This window comes from Tachypleus tridentatus, chromosome 4 (assembly GCF_004210375.1).
Source record: "Tachypleus tridentatus isolate NWPU-2018 chromosome 4, ASM421037v1, whole genome shotgun sequence".
In the NCBI taxonomy this organism is placed as follows: Eukaryota; Metazoa; Arthropoda; class Merostomata; order Xiphosura; family Limulidae; genus Tachypleus; species Tachypleus tridentatus.
The window spans coordinates 73,472,272-73,488,873 of record NC_134828.1 but is presented as its reverse complement, the minus strand read 5'-3'; positions in this window follow the sequence as shown (position 1 = coordinate 73,488,873).

The window sequence follows — 16,602 nt, the reverse complement described above, 5'->3', positions numbered from 1 at the left end:
CACTGCTGTCTGATCAATACTGTCAGTCACTGCTCCCTGGACTATACAGTCGTCTATCGATGTCTTATAGACGACGGCAAGATCAAGTTTCGAGGGAGTGGTGAAACAGGGCCAGTAGGTCTTGTACATCTTCCACTGAGGCACATGTGTAAGGTGACATTGACTACGGCCAATCTTCCTTAAAACTATATGAAAATGATCACTGCCTCGTGGTTCACTGTAAACTATCGAAGAAATGTGAAGGAGAGCAGACAGATAAATCAAGAGCAGTAAATAGCGAGTAGGTGCATGAAAATAAGAACCAGTATTGAAGAGAGAAAGTTTGTAATCCATTCTATGGAATGACTCTTCCTATCAATATCAGTACCATCACAGAGGATAGTATGTCCATTAAAGTCCCCTAGGATTAAAAAGGGAGACAGTAAATATTTAACAAAAGTAACAAGAGGCCTGATTGATCATAGGTCTTTCTGGGAGACAGGTAGAGAGAACAACCAGTGAAGGTATGACCCAAGAAAATACGGATAGCTACATTCTATATGGCTGTAACGAGTGGCAAAATGAGGTCGGGCACGTGCTGGTCAATCAGTAGTGCCACCTTTCTCCATGCACACATCCATCACGCAACCTGTCATTCCAATATAAAGAAAACTCTTGAAAAGTGACTGTATCAATAGGTTTCAGGAATGTTTCATTTATGGAAAGGCACACAAGATGGTAGGAACCAATCAAGTCATTAATGTCATCCAGATTAGAATGGAAACCTCGACAGTTCCACTGTATCAATGTGGCCATTTTTACTCAGGTGGAGGAGAACTTGGTGGAGGATTGTTCTGTTTTCTACCATGCGTTATTCTTCAGTAGAAGGAGGTCTGTTCACCTTCATGGATCAGCTCTAGGTCGAATGGGCAGGTCTCTGTTGATGGACGGAGATTCCACCGATTAAGGGCGTGAACAAATAATCATCCTACATCTCGGGGTTGAAGAAGATGGACCGAGCAGACGCCAAAAGCTGGGGCCAAAGGAAATGGATCCGGGAATCCACTGATAGAAATGGTGGGGACAAAGATCGGAGTATATGCTGACTCGTCAACTCTTTTAACCTAGAGGGCAAAAGACTCTTCACATGGTTGGAAAAATTTATTTTTGTACTCTAAATGTAACAGTGGAACGTAGTGTAGTAGCATATGTCTCAGATGGAGTGGGGAACAGTAACTTCCGAGCCTCTGGGTAGGAAATATTGTTTGCAGTATTTAAACGTTGGACATCTTTCTCTTTTACTCGCTTAGGGCAAGAACGAAAGTAAGTGAGGTAAGAAATACTACAATTAATACTGTGAGGTTGCAGTTCGCACTCGTAGGCGTCGTTGTCATTGCTAACACAACGAGCATACATAGGAAAAACAACAACACGACAAGACGCCTTTGAATGACCGAACCGCTGACACTGAAAACATTGGATGGTGTTTGGAATATATGGCTGTATCTTACGGTTCAAGCAACCTGCCTTGATAGTGGCAGGTGGACGTGGCGAAGTAAACGTCAAAAGTAAAAAAAAAAAAAAAAAAAAAATGGCAGGCAGCATAATTCCGTCCTTACTACTGGAGATATAGCGTACCACAGAAACACATAGGTTGAGAAACCAGCTCGGATCTCCGACTCGGGGATATTCTTTGAATACCTCTAAACAATAACTCCTTGTGAGAAATTCAAAGTTCCATGGCATTCAATTTACCCTGAAGATGGCCCTAAGAGTGCCAGCATATATAAATTTAAGGCAAAATTAGCGTAGTGGGGGTTGGATCCCTTAATCATCAGGATCTTTTTCTTCTTTTCATGGATCGTCATGTACGGCAACACGTGGGTGATGTTCTGATCCCAGCGGGAGTAAACTTAAAGTGCAGACCCTTCTCTTGGAGGTCCTCTCACTACATATAGGAATACACCTCGAGATATCTCTCTTGAAAAATAATTATTTGCATTATTTGAATGAAATACCTGAGAGCAGATCGTTTGAGTTTCCGTACTGTTTACATTAACATTTACACTTTGTCTTGTATTTATATCAGTACATTTGTCAAGATAGTTAAAAGAAAGTTTATAAAAGCTATTTATTGACTTAGACCTTGATAGGACAGTGAAACGTAAAAATATACTGCTGTCATTATGAAAGGAAGAACCATTAAGCCACTGAATTGTTCCTATACAGTTCAATGTCGTTTGGGCACAGATACTGCAGTACATTGAATGATCTTATGTCTTTGCATTTTATAAAACTCAGTGTAAAAAACTTCTCAGAAAGTATCGTATGTAATCACTTGTTTGTTTACAAGTAAAATACATTGAAACCCGAGCGGTAATTGGTAAGATTAATTGCAATCATGTTGATAGTTTTACTTTCATTGTTTTGTGGCTTATGCTATAAAGAACCACGTAATCAACAGAATCATGGACACAGAATAATATTAATGCATAAGAAGCTTGAGTAATTATTTCGCATGGCTTATGTTGTCCATGTCGGTTTTTGTAGGGTTAAATAGCAGAATCCAACTAGTATTAAACAAATGGCTTCTACAACTCTAAAAAACTAAAACTTTAAATTAAAAGTGACACATGGCTTCTCCCGTTCATAAGTATGAAAGGAAACACAACCATTGATTTTTTCTTTCAAAACCTCACAATCTGACGACTTATAAGATTCCTCCAAGCTGGAAGAATTATTGGATTTATTTCAATGATATGAAAAACATTTGACCACAATTTGCTGACCTTCTGGTTAAAAATTACAACAAAAGATATTGCTTGAAACATAAAGAATTTTCAAATAGTAATGTATGTGTTTGTTTTTTGTTTAACAACCCCACATTGGGCTATCTGTTGTGTCCACTAAGGGGAATCGAACTTATGATTTTAGCGTTGTAAATTCGTAGACTTATCGCTGTTCCACCGCGGGACCAAATGGCAATGAAAAAAATATTTATGATACATAGGATTTTTTATTTATAATATTCATACCATTATTATAGTTTACAACGAGTTAAACTTTTCCCTATAAAACTATCCACTTGTCATGTAGGATTTTAGTCCTTATGATGACAGATAAAAGATACCAAAACAAGTGGAGTCTTTTGCTGTTGGTCGTCGACCAAATATAATTTTTATTGTGAATTTTAAGTGTTGTTCTTACTTTTATTTTTAACTTTTTTACACACGTTAACTTGGCTCAATTTTCGTTTTGTTTGTTTTTTGAATTTCGCACAAAGCTACTCGAGCCGTTCGTAATTTAGCAGTGTAAGACTAGAGGGAAGGCAGCTAGTCATCACCACCCACCGCCAACTCTTGTGCTACTCTTTACTAACGAATAGTGGGATTGACCGTCACATTATAACGCCCCCACAGCTGAAAGGGCGAGCATGTTTGGCGCGACGGGGATGCGAACCCGCGACTCTCAGATTACGAGTCGCAAGCCTTCACACGCTTGGCTATGCCGGGCCGGAATTTTCGTTTAAAATAAAGTTTAGTAATATTATTAAATTGTTATTAAGCTCAATGCTACACAAAGGGCTATATGTGCTCTGCCCATCACGGTTATCAAAAACGGTTTCTAGCAGAATTTAATCCACTGTACCACTAGGGGACCTGTTATTATGTATATAGTTATAAAGTATTTTTAATAGTACACTTCATAAATTAACTTATTTTCACATTTAGACTATGCATCATAGCGACATGTACCACAAGAGTCTAATACATTATAACTGAAATGCAGGGTCGACAACCATCTGTGCATTTACGAGCAGTCAACAAAAAATTACATTTTAACACACTTTTCTAAATAGCAAAAGAAAAAACATACGTGTAGGGAAAACAAAAAGACCGTTAGTTTTCTGTAAATCAAAACTGCGAGATAATGTCAAAACAAGTCTTAAATGTCACAGTAAAGTATCAAACGTAGCAACTTTCTGAAATAAATCCTCGTTTATTTATAGTTAGAATTCTTTTACTTCACACATTTTCTTTAATATAAAAACCTGGATTTGTTAGTGCTAATATTTTTATATATAAATCCAAGTTCATCCCAGTAAAGAGAGCAGTTTTCAACTTTTTGGTTAACATTTTTGAAGATAGATGAATTTCTTCTTTATATTAAAATTTGAGCTTAACAGTGTGGATGATTTCTGACTTTTCTGAAAGGTTTAAGCACTTGGCTGTAAACGGGTGTTTACCCAAATATGAACTGTGGTTTTAGCTTAACCTTGACCACTGGTTTATTTAAATGTAATTGTTGTTATATGTTTTAAACATCTACTTGTAATTATATACAGTTAAAGTTAGAAGTTGTAGCTTAACTTACAAGTAGTATGTACAGATCTCATATGACTTTTGAATAAAGTCCTCACATTACCCTATTCAGGTCGAAATCAACACTGAGCACTAGTCATAATTTTATTTATGTAATTACATTGTTTTATCATGTGTTTTTTGTGAACACATACTTTTGTTTTTCTGCTATTTCTTCCAATAGTGGGTGATGCAGGGAAACGTAGTCCCACCCCGTACTCTAATAAACCTCCACTTAGCAGGCCTGACTATTCTGTGGGAAAAACCGTTCTTCGGGTATATATCATATGTCCAGGCAACAAGGCTCGTATTTGCGGCGCCACACCCATGCATTAGCTTACGTATAGCGAGTCATCCTTATAAAACTCGCTTAACCAGGATATTAGTTGGTGTCTCCATGAGGAACAGATGATGTTTTAGTGGTATTAGTTGACCAGCTATATTAAAACATTAGACCACTCCGATATTTCTATTGAATATTTCCTTTAGATAAATGCAGATACTTTACACTTTTTAATATTCATAAATATTTTTATCAGAAAAATAAGTTTGCACCTTTGTTGCTTAAATCGAATTTATTAACATAACTGTGTTGTCCCAGTCTATACTTGTGTTTTATAGATGTCCCAACAAAATAACTAGTCTTGTAGAAAATAATTTATGCACAGTTAGGCAATTATTTTTTTAAATGATAAATAGATATTTCTAAAAAAGTGCAACATAATTTTAGCTACTGATGCTGATTTGAAGGCGCGAGCAATTGAAAATAAAAGAAGTGCTTAAAATAAGATTTTTAGCAGATTTAGTTGCACGACGGTAACTGTAGTTTCGAGTTTTAATTGAACATTAAGCAGCCCCAGTTGTACGACGGTAACTTTGTAGTTTCGCGTTTTACTTTTAACATTAATCAGTCCAAAGCATTTTCATAATTTCTCAAACAATAACAAAAATTCCATCTACAGAGATTCTTATGTGTTGTCAGGACAGCATGCTTAATATTGTGGAGTTTATTATTGGTAGTGCTACTTTTAATTAAAGTTGTCTTTAAGGTTAATTAAATATACTGGAATAGAAGCGAACAAGACCAATATAAAAGGAGTTAAATAAATCTCTAATCAAAACTAATCAAAGAGTAAAAAACGCACTTATAATAAATATTCTCTAAAGCTGCGAAATCCCAGTCTGAAAACAAGAGTTACTAGAATAAAACAAGTTCGTATAAATACAACAAAGGCACGTATTTATTTATTCATTAACCTATCTCAAGCAGACGCTCGTTGTTTTAATACAGGCTTGAATAGTTAGACGTAAAGCCACGCCTCTGCATGAACAATAAGAAGAAAACAGAGCAGCTAGGAGAAACGTAGGACATGATACAAACCATTTCTAGTGTACGTTATCTATGGCCGACATTATTGCAAATTATTCAAAGGCTAATGTGCTGGATCTATACAAATAACATCTAAATGGATACAGATTTATTTTTTAATGGCAAATCAGTATTAGTCGGTTTTATTATTATAAAACTGAACAACACTGTAGAACTTAGAAATAATAACAGACAAATAATTATTATAACGCAATAGTTACCCGGTAGGACGGTGATAGTCCTACGGAATTACAATAAAAAAATCAGGAATTCGATTCCCTCTTGGTGAACACAACAGATAGTCCGATGTAGCTTTGATATAAGAAACACACATACAGAGTAAGATCTAACGAAATAATGTTTCTAAACACACTCCTGGTCCAAGGTAGTTTAATATTCAAAATTAAATAAAGAAACGTTTGTTTGTTTGTTTGTTTGGAATTTCGCACAAAGCTACTCGAGGGCTATCTGTGCTAGCCGTCCCTAATTTAGCAGTGTAAGACTAGAGGGAAGGCAGCTAGTCATCACCACCCACCGCCAACTCTTGGGCTACTCTTTTACCAACGAATAGTGGGATTGACCGTCACATTATACACCCCCACGGCTGGGAGGGCGAGCATGTTTAGCGCGACGCGGGCGCGAACCCGGATTACGAGTCGCACGCCTTACGCGCTAGGCCATGCCGGGCCTAAAGAAACGTTTTTACTTAAATGTTTTATGCACTTATTAAGAAAAAAATATAAAAAATCTACCTTGTATACATTTAAAAAATATATAACCAGAAACGGTAGGATATGATTCGATGGAAATACGATGAATTAATGAAGAGGTTTTATGAAACCGATGAAGTTGTGTTAGAGATCAAATATTCAGCAGCCTAGAGTAAAGCTAAACCTTAATGTGAATTTGAAGTTTTAGACTTGTTCAAAGTGGGTATTTTTGAAATACTGTAGAAAATTTTAGTATGTTCGCGAAAGACCTCATGTGTTCTCAATAATTAACTAGGTAGGACTGAAGTATTCGGTAAATCACAACCTCAGTTTATTCTGTTTCAATAAGTGAATAATACCGTTACGAGCTTACTGAAAAAAAAAGTTTGATAGTAAAAACGGATCATTTTGAGGGAAGTTAGTCACCTCCCTTCATAATAAAAAAAAGTGAAAGGCGCAGAAAATGTACGTACTTAAAGGAAGAGGCTCGTAAATCGTTAATGTGTATCGATGGAAATTGAGATCAGAGCTAGCATTAAGACAGATCATTGAGCTGCTCGTTTAGAAGGAATAATCAGTTGGCACAACGCAGTCTTCCAAAGTAAAGTACCATAGTTTTCAGCCATTATTATAGTCACGAAGAAGAGTGTGAGACTAGAAAGATGTTCGAGATTTAGATCATCGGCAAACCTCTCTCATGTCACTCGTAATAAAGAAAGTGCTTATAAAAGTTACCACTCATAGTGTTTGTTTGTTTTTGAATTTCGCGCAAATCTACACAAAAGCTGTCTGCGCTAGCTGTCCCTAATTTTGCAGTGTAAGATTAGAGGGAAGGCCTAGTCATCACCACCCACCGCCAGTTCTTGGGCTACTCTTTTACCAACGAATAGTGGGATTGACTGTAACATTATAACGCCCTCAGGGTTGAAAGGGCGAGCACGTTTGGAGTTATGGGGATTTTTACCCGCGACCCTCATATTACGAGTCGAGTGCCTTAACCACCTGGCTATACTGGGCCACACTTGTAATGAAAAAATTTTTTTTACAAAAATATCACATGTAATAATGAAAGTTTTTACAAACATTATCACTTGTAATAAAAAAAGTTTTACAAAAATTATAACATGTAATAAAGAAAGTTTTTAAAAATTTTATTACATATATAATAATGAAAATGTTTACCAAAATATGACATTTAATAAAAAAATGTTTACAAAAATTATCGTATTTAATAAAGAAAGTTTTTACGAACATTATCAAATGTAATAAATAAAGATTTTATAAAAAATATCGCTTCTAATAAAGAAAGTTTTTCGCAAAATTTATAACATATAATTAAGAAAGTTCTTACAAAAATATCACATGTAATAAAGAAAGTTTTTTACGAAAACGACCACATGTAAAAAAGAAAGTTTTTACAATTATCTTCCTGGTAATGATATGTATCATTATGTTGAGTTAATCGTAAATTTAGGTGAGTAAAATGGTTTTTTGAGAGTTAAACTTTAAACTCATTGCTGGTTTCATTATTTCATATGGGAACGGTCAAGAAGTGAAGTCTACAAGAGTGTTCTATATAAAACACATTATAAAGGAGTGACAAAAACTACTAAAATTCAAGCATCCTTAGTAGATCATTTAATGCGCAAGGAATAAATTTCTGTACTATTATAACGACTGAGTTCTGAAAAATTCCAAAAACTTAGTTCTGACACCAAGACTCAAACACATTTTACTTTCTTAAAAGGATTATCGCTGTCAAATTAATTTTTAGATTCTACATTTACAGTTATGAAAACTCTTCCTAATTTACCCTAGAACCACAATTACTGTTTTGCTTCCAGATAGAAGCTTTTCGAGAATGATTTATATTAAACAAGATCCTGGAAATTGTATGCGATAGCTAGAAATTTGATTTTGATTTTTTAAATTTGTAAATGTTTATTTGTCCTTTTAATTTAAAACAACGTTTTCTTTTGTTCAGGATCTGAGAAAGTAACATTCAGTGTAATCTATCCATCAAATGACACCAGATAAACTTTTGTTAAAAGTCATACAAAAATCCATTGAAATTATATTTCTTTCTTAAAGTTCTAAGTAGTAGGTGGAAACTAAATTCGTTCTAAATAAAACAGAACTTGCACATTCAAATAAAACTAGTTTATTATAGTAAATATTTCGATTCTCAAATTTCTAAGTAGTATCGTGATTAAATAAAGGTATAGATTTAAGTGAAATACATTCGAACAAAAGAAAGGAATTTCAAATAACAGCGCTCTCTGTCGGTCACTAGACTATTATTATTATTGTAAAATTATAAAAAATATACTGTGTTGCAACGTAATTACTTTCTAATAAGTAAACTTTATGATAAATTAAAGAGGCAAGCCTAAGAATGAATTTATATTTCAGCAGGTGGCGTTTTCGTAATATTAAAATTGCTTTTCAAATAACAGTAATTAGAAATTCTGAAAAAATATTATAAATTCAAATGATTTGACCGTAAATGTTTTTATCAGCTGCTCTCATCTAGTTCATTAAATTTGTTTGTTCGCACAACGTTACACAAGCCGAATATTAGTTTTGATCTGATGGACTAGAGGAAAAGCAAGTAATTAGTACCACTTACCTTTAACTCTTATCTGATCGAACAGTAAAATTTGAGTATTGACTCTTCTGTGGCGGATCTATGATTTGAAAGTGAGAGCATGTGTTTGCAGCAACGTGCCATGAACTACGAACCTTCAGACCCATACTCCGAGCATCCTAGCCAATAGCACATCTTTCTTAAAATGTTCAGTAATGGGTTAATTGAACAACCCTTCAGGTTTTCATTTTCGTGCATTAAGTTACAGAGCCTAAAGTAAAACGCATCAACTATACTGGACATACATTATCAAAGTGTTCATATAAAACACGATTTGTACACAGCACTCTACAGTTCAACTTTAAAAACGTAAAATTTTTAAGTTGATGAAGCGAGAAAGTGCTTTTGGCTTATTACACATCACGAAATATTGCAGTAGTCAGAAAATGTATTTTGTATTTTTCTTAAAGCAAAGCCACATCAGGCTATCTGCTCAGCCCACCGAGGGAAATCGAACCCCCTGATTTTAGCGTTGTAAATCCGGAGACATACCGCTGTACCAGCGGGGGGCTAGTCAGAAAATACTTTTATCACATTCTCTAAATAAGTTATCTTATTTCAGATTTAAAATTAGAGGAGCAGAAAATTAGGGCGTTAATCTGCCTGCTTGAGTAATATATTTTTATTACAGTTTTCCAATAATTTAAAATTATAATATCCCGAGTATTGACTGTGTATAAAGTTTGTCCATCTTAAGATTCTATGTAACTCTTGTAATTGTATTTATCTTTGATCACGTTTTCTTGAGGAAAACTTTAGTCTACTTGTTTGTAATGAGTTATTTATTTATTCGAAAAAAGTTCTAAAAGCAACGTTCATTGATAGATCTAACCCACAAGCAAAAAACACTAGTCACTAACTTGTTAAATTACCTTTGGAATCTAGCGTTCAAAGTGAATAACAAATGTACAGTATTGAATTGCCTAACTAACCAATTCAATATATAACTCGCTGGTTAACTAGCTTATTAAATTATTAACTTGCTAATTGATATATTTGTTACCCTATATCCCCCACTCATATAGTTAGTAACGAAATCCTTTATTACCAATTGCTGTCTTGTTACAGACTGAGGAAGTGTTCTCAACAGGTTGATTCTTCCACTGGCAAAATTCTTCTCTGAAGCTGACTAAATGGGAACTTTGAATTTTTCAACAGATTGACTTAACACTGGTGAATTCTTCTCGGTTAGTTTCAGAGAAATATAATCGTGGTGCATGATCTTTGGCTTGAATCACCTGTTCTTCTAGATACTCAAACCACATTATTGATTATTTTCATGATCTACTTCAAACCATGTTTGACTTCAGAGTTCATTCTTTCTTATGGTGTGGATTATATAGCCATATTATGTCACCAAATGAAATCCATTTACACCATAACGACTTTTTATGTTATCACTAACTGAGTTAAGTACTTCTCATGTAAAGTCATGTATGACACCAATGGCGCTCTTTAGTTTCTCTCAATTTTATTTTTAAGGCTGTTGAATGATTATTCTTCGTTTGTTAAAACTGAGAAGTTCAAAGGTACTTTGTAGTTTTCTTAAACATCAATAATATTGGTGTGTTGCCTATATTACTATTTAATAAATCATGAAAAATAAAAGATTTTGATTCCACAATTTTTATGTTATTCCAAATAAATGGCTAATTTATTTATAAGTGTAAACTGTCTCTCATTCTAAGATTACACCAAAAGAAAGATAAAGAACTGTTGTCATTGTCTTTCTAATTCCAAGAATTTTACATCTCTGAGAAGAAAATTTCTTCCTTGACCCAAGTGAAATTCCATAGCCACCCAAAATCATAAAACAGATTCATTGACAAGTTTATTTGTAAGACACTCTGCTTCCTGTTTAAGATAAGCATGTTTCTGGTGTATTTATTCTCAACATTATTCTGCTGCAGGTGGTCCAACACATTGACAGCAACTCTCATAAGTGATTTTTTTTCAACATATTAATACTCTATTTACCTATATTGTTGCTGTCGTGGATATTTCCCTCACATTATAGTTTACATATTTTAAACTAATTCTCTAGAAATTTCTAGCACACAACTCAATACAAGCATTGTTTTTATTCTCTTCAGTGTCTCCTTAACAGCCACGTTTCTAGCTGGTTGAAAGCTGTTAGTATAATTCTAACTATAGTGACTGAGATCGTAATTTTGTTTGTTTGTTTGTTTTTTAAATTTCGCACAAATCTACACAAGGAAAGGCAGCTAGTCATCACCACCAACCGCCACCTCTTGGGTTGCTCTTTTACCAAAGAAAAGTGGGATTGACCGTCACATTATAACGCCCTCACGGCTGAAATGGCGAGCATGTTTGGTGCGACGGGGATTCGAACCCATGACCCTTAGATTACGAGTCGAACGCCTTAACCCACCTGGCCATGCCAGGCCTGAAAGAGTTCGAAAAGAAAAGATATCTTGGCAAGAAAATATCTGCTTGTAATGGATTTTTATAAATAGAAGGAACTAAGTACACTCTACTTACCGTCTTAAATACTATTGGCGAACATCACACGTAAAGTAAAATTAATAAAATAATATTCAGACCAAATGTGGATGCTCATTTGACCAGTTGTCTAAACATTTGTCAGTCATGTCCGTAATAGATCCGTGTTTTATATAAAAATACAATACGTTGTACATTATGTTTTTAATATTGTAATTTAGATATTTTGTTTTCTAAAGGAGAATTTTGGCATAACGTAACAATGATGAATTCGGGAAGTACTAAGGAAAACAAATATTTCTTACATACGAATTAATTAGTAATTCAGTGAGTCAGGTATGCAGTGCGTCGGTCAGTTAGTTAAATAACACTAAGTAACACAAATTTTGTTTCTGGATAGTATGTTTTGTTTCTTAATTGCTTATATTGTAAAAGTACAGAAAATGGTCATTATTCCTTTCAAACTTTGCTTTTGTGACCTGGATAATGAAATTTAGAAATTAATCTATTTTCTATGTAAAAAACAGGCAAATTTGCACATTTTCATTTACATAAGGTCTTAATAAAACAACATATGAATCAAGATTTACATGTATTTATACTGAAGTTATACAAAAATGAACAAAAATGTTTAGAAGTGAGTAGTTTTTCAAGGTTTGCAATTGCAATGTAAATCACTTTCACGTATCAGCCCCCAAATATAGTCATCCATCATGTTTTCGTTATACGCTCCCAGGTCACAAAGCAATGTTTGAAGAGAAAAATAGGTCTTTTCCATTTACTTTAGGCCTAAGCAATTGGGAAATAACACTTTCTACCCAGGAACAAGAAAAAGTAAAAATATTGTTACATAGTGTTATTAAATGATTCATTGCTGTACATTTTTAGCTATACTATAGATACCAAATGAAATTTAAACAGTAAGTGACTATTAAGGTATAATTCTGAGTTAAGCCTAACAATAAGTATAACCTGTAGAACATTAATAAAGGAATAAATAACTCGTTGCTGGACTGGATGATGCATCAGTTTTATCTAAAAAGGTTTACAAAAGACGTCCAAGGATAGAAACGTTACAAATAAAAATGAGACCAAGAAGGAATTTACATAAACGTAAAGAAAGACCAGGAAGCGAATTGTGTTTGTTGTTGTATATAAAGCTACACATAGGGTTCCTGTTATGTGATCATCACGGGTATGTAAACCAGGTTTTGAGAGTTAGAAGATTTCAAAAAATTAAAAGAATATCGAGAAGTAAGATATAAGAAACAGTTGCAAGATATCACGAAGAATTAATAACAAAAAAATTATTTTAAGTGAAGATAAAATCGAAGAAACTGTTGTAAACGTGCAGAAGAATTATAACAACAAAATTGTGGTAATACAAGAAAATGCATTAATATATTACAAAATGAACTCAACGAATTAAACAGGGATATAGAAGAGAACGCTCACTGATGCCAGGATAAAATCTAATGAATCCCTGCAACCAAGTTTCAAAATCTAATGAAGAACCTTCCCAGAAGAGTGGAGGCTCTTATAGCAGCAGAGGTTTACGAACTCCATATTAATACCCATGGTTTGGGAATGAGATGTTCAACAAGCACATATGGGTGTGATGGTCGGGTGTCTACATACTTTTTGGCCATGTAGTGCATAACGAATAACAGTAACAAAACTCATGATTATTCATGTTGTCGATTCAAATTAATTATTTGGTAATCATGAAAAGAAATGTAATTTTACACAGAGGAAATGAAGATAAGAACAAGTCAACCAAATCCTTTTGTTATTGCTTGCCAGTAGCTCAGCAGTGAGACTACGGGCTTGTAACAATAAAATATGGAGAGGGAAAGAGGGCACAGTATAAATAGTTTATTGTGTAAGTTTGCGTTTAAAAACAAAATACATATTTTGTTCACTGATTGTTTCTTTAATGTTGTAAAATGTTTTTCATTACTTTGAAGAATTGAATAAAAGCTTTTGATCTATTTAGTGCATAAAAATGATATATATTATATATCCCTGTATTTGTATTAGTTTTAATAAGGATATATATAATATATCCGTGTATTTGTAGTAGTTCTAATAATGACATATATAATATATTTCTGTATTTGTGGTAGTTCTAATAACGATATATATAATATATCCCTGTTCTAATTTCATATTTTAACTGGTTGCTTCGGCACATAGAGCGTCCAGGGCCGAGCGTGACCTATTAGTTATCACGCCGGATTATGAATCTGAATGTCTATGTTCATATCCCGTTGCCTTAAATTTTTTGCTTTGGTATTATGATCATGATATAGGAGTGACAATCAAATCCCACTGTGTTATTAGAGCAATTCAAGAACTAGTGATGGGTGCTGTTGATTATCTGACTTCCCTCTGATAGTGTGTTAGTTGAAAATTAGAGACTGTTTGCACATATTACCCTTTTGTAGTCTCAAAGAGTTTCCTTCAAAACTATTGCCAAACTAATATAATAAATAGCTTGTGTTTGGGCCAAAAGGATTACTAAGATAACAAGAATACGAGATAAACGAAAGAAGAATAACTAGAGGGACACTCAGTAGAGGGACATACCTCCGTTGTGCAGCGTTAGTCACATTCGGCTATCACAAAATATGAAAATGTGTCCTAGTTTTGACTGTGTTATAGAGCAAAAAATAGTGATAGTGTGAACAATTTTGGATTTTCGTGATTTTGTTGTATATTGATCTTTCAAAAAGTAATCACTTCCAAGCTGTACCATAGTCCAAACGTATACCAGCTTTCGTCCAACTCTATTCAGCCGTTTTCGAGAAATCCTGATGACAAACACACATAAAGATGTGAAAATATAACCTCCGTCCATTTTCCGTAGCGGAAGGAATAATAGCTAAACCACACGGTGGAAAGGACACAAGATAACTGTAATACTTTATTTTACACTTAAAGTATAAACTTATGTACAAGAATTTTGTAGCAAGAAGCGTGCTGTAGATAACGAACTATTAAAAGGTTTACATCCGTTATAACCTTTGTAAACATTTGAGAAATATTAGAATATATTATAAATGAAGGTCAACAAACAGAAACGTCTTTTTTATGCCTAATATTTGTGATAACAATTGCATAAGTTTCAGATGTTTTCTTTTCTTTTCATATTCATCTTTGTCTAATTCGGATTCTAAAACACATATGTGTAAAACAGTATTTCAAACCAATCCTTTGTCTCCCACATGCCACAACCTTCAAGTCTGCCTCAGAGTACGTTAAATAAAAGCTGAATAAGGCAGCACAGCTGAAAAGTAATTTTAATATATTAAATTAAAAAAAAACACGTCGTATTGAAAAACGATTTATGTAAGTGTAATACCATCAAACTGTTAACATATTCATGACTCATTCTTGATTTCAGGAAGTTTATCGGTCTTACGAATGCTACAGAGATTCTTTTCGTTGAAGCAGTGGATCTAGGAAGGTGAGAAACAATTGCATTAATTATATATATATATATAATAACCGTTGAGTTGGCGGTGGGTGGTGATGACAAGCTGCATTCCCTCTAGTCTTACACTGTTAAATTATGGACGGCTAGCGCAGATAGCCCTCGAGTAGCTTTGCGCGAAATTCAAAAACAAAACAAACAAAGAAACAAAACATACAATAATCTCCTTCCTTCAATCAACGATTTATTACAGTATCTTATAACCATCCCATGGTAACGGTTGGGAACACACGTAGCAAGTTGGCTTGCTTTGAATTTCGCGCAAAGCTACACGAGTGCTGAACGTGTGAGCTTGTTTGGTAAGACGGTGATTCGAACCCGCGACCCTCGAATTACGAGTCGAATGCCTTAACCACCTGGCCATGTCGGGCCTCACACGTAGCAATACGCGCTACGGAACAGTAGTGACTCTGCAGTCAAACACTCTCCTACTTTACTTCATTTACATTCGGATACAATTAACAGCAGCTGGTGTCAACTATGTCATCAAGGCTTCGTGCAAGCATTAGTTGTTTCAACACCTCTTACTGGACAGTTGTTCTTATATAAGGCTTCGTGTTAGGCCTAAAGTATATGTACGATATTCATTACTAGGAAGGAGTATGCTCATCACAAACGTTTCAATTTATCTTAACTGCATGGTGCCAAAACCTGAAACGATTTATTTTTAGTTGTTGATTATATTCTTTCTTTGACTGAACTTGTGTCAAGTCTTTTAGTTTGTTGTTTGAAAGAAGTTAGAACCCTGAACGAATACGTGCTTGTAAGTGTTATTTTAGAGACACTTATTATGTTTTTATTGCTTATTAAATGAAATTCTTCTTATGAATAAACTAGTGACGCTCATGTTTGATCCAGGTAAGGTTATCGATGTCTTGGAAATGCCAAATCGTAGCTCATTTTTGGATGAATTAATCCGAAACAATTTTGAGTGGTCATCAACTGGTTGAGCTTTTGAAAAAACAAAACAGAAACAATGAAAACAAAAATATCTAATACTCTCTTCAAACTAACTGGGCACATTTCGCTCAGAATACATTCATGGTGTTAGAATACTGATCACAAAAATGCATGTCCAGGTACTTTGGGGGGAAGTACTGTATATGAAGACAACTGATACACACTGGAATACACAGAATTATGATTTATATCCTTCGGAGGCTGGTGTATCATGTTGGTTGATATAAGTATTTTTCTGTATATGAAGGAAAACATAAACTCATGTTTCACACCCCTTAAAAGTTGGTATATCATGCATTTTGATATAAGTGTTGTTGTGGTATTGCGCTTTAATATGCCCCGGATAATATTCAGTGCAATTTTTGTCTGAAGTTTTAAAACTATAATCTACAAAAATCGATATTTTTCGCAAGTAATTAAACATTCTATATATTGCTGCTTTTATTTTAATGGCACAACTAGCCTTTTTTGACCTGAGAAACACAAGGGATGAGATAAGGTTTTAAAACCATTCACGTCTGGTGAAAATATGTAAATAACTATAACAGACACACTGAAATTAAACATCCATATTAAATCATAGATGAGATGAAACAAAGTAATTAGAAATTTTATAA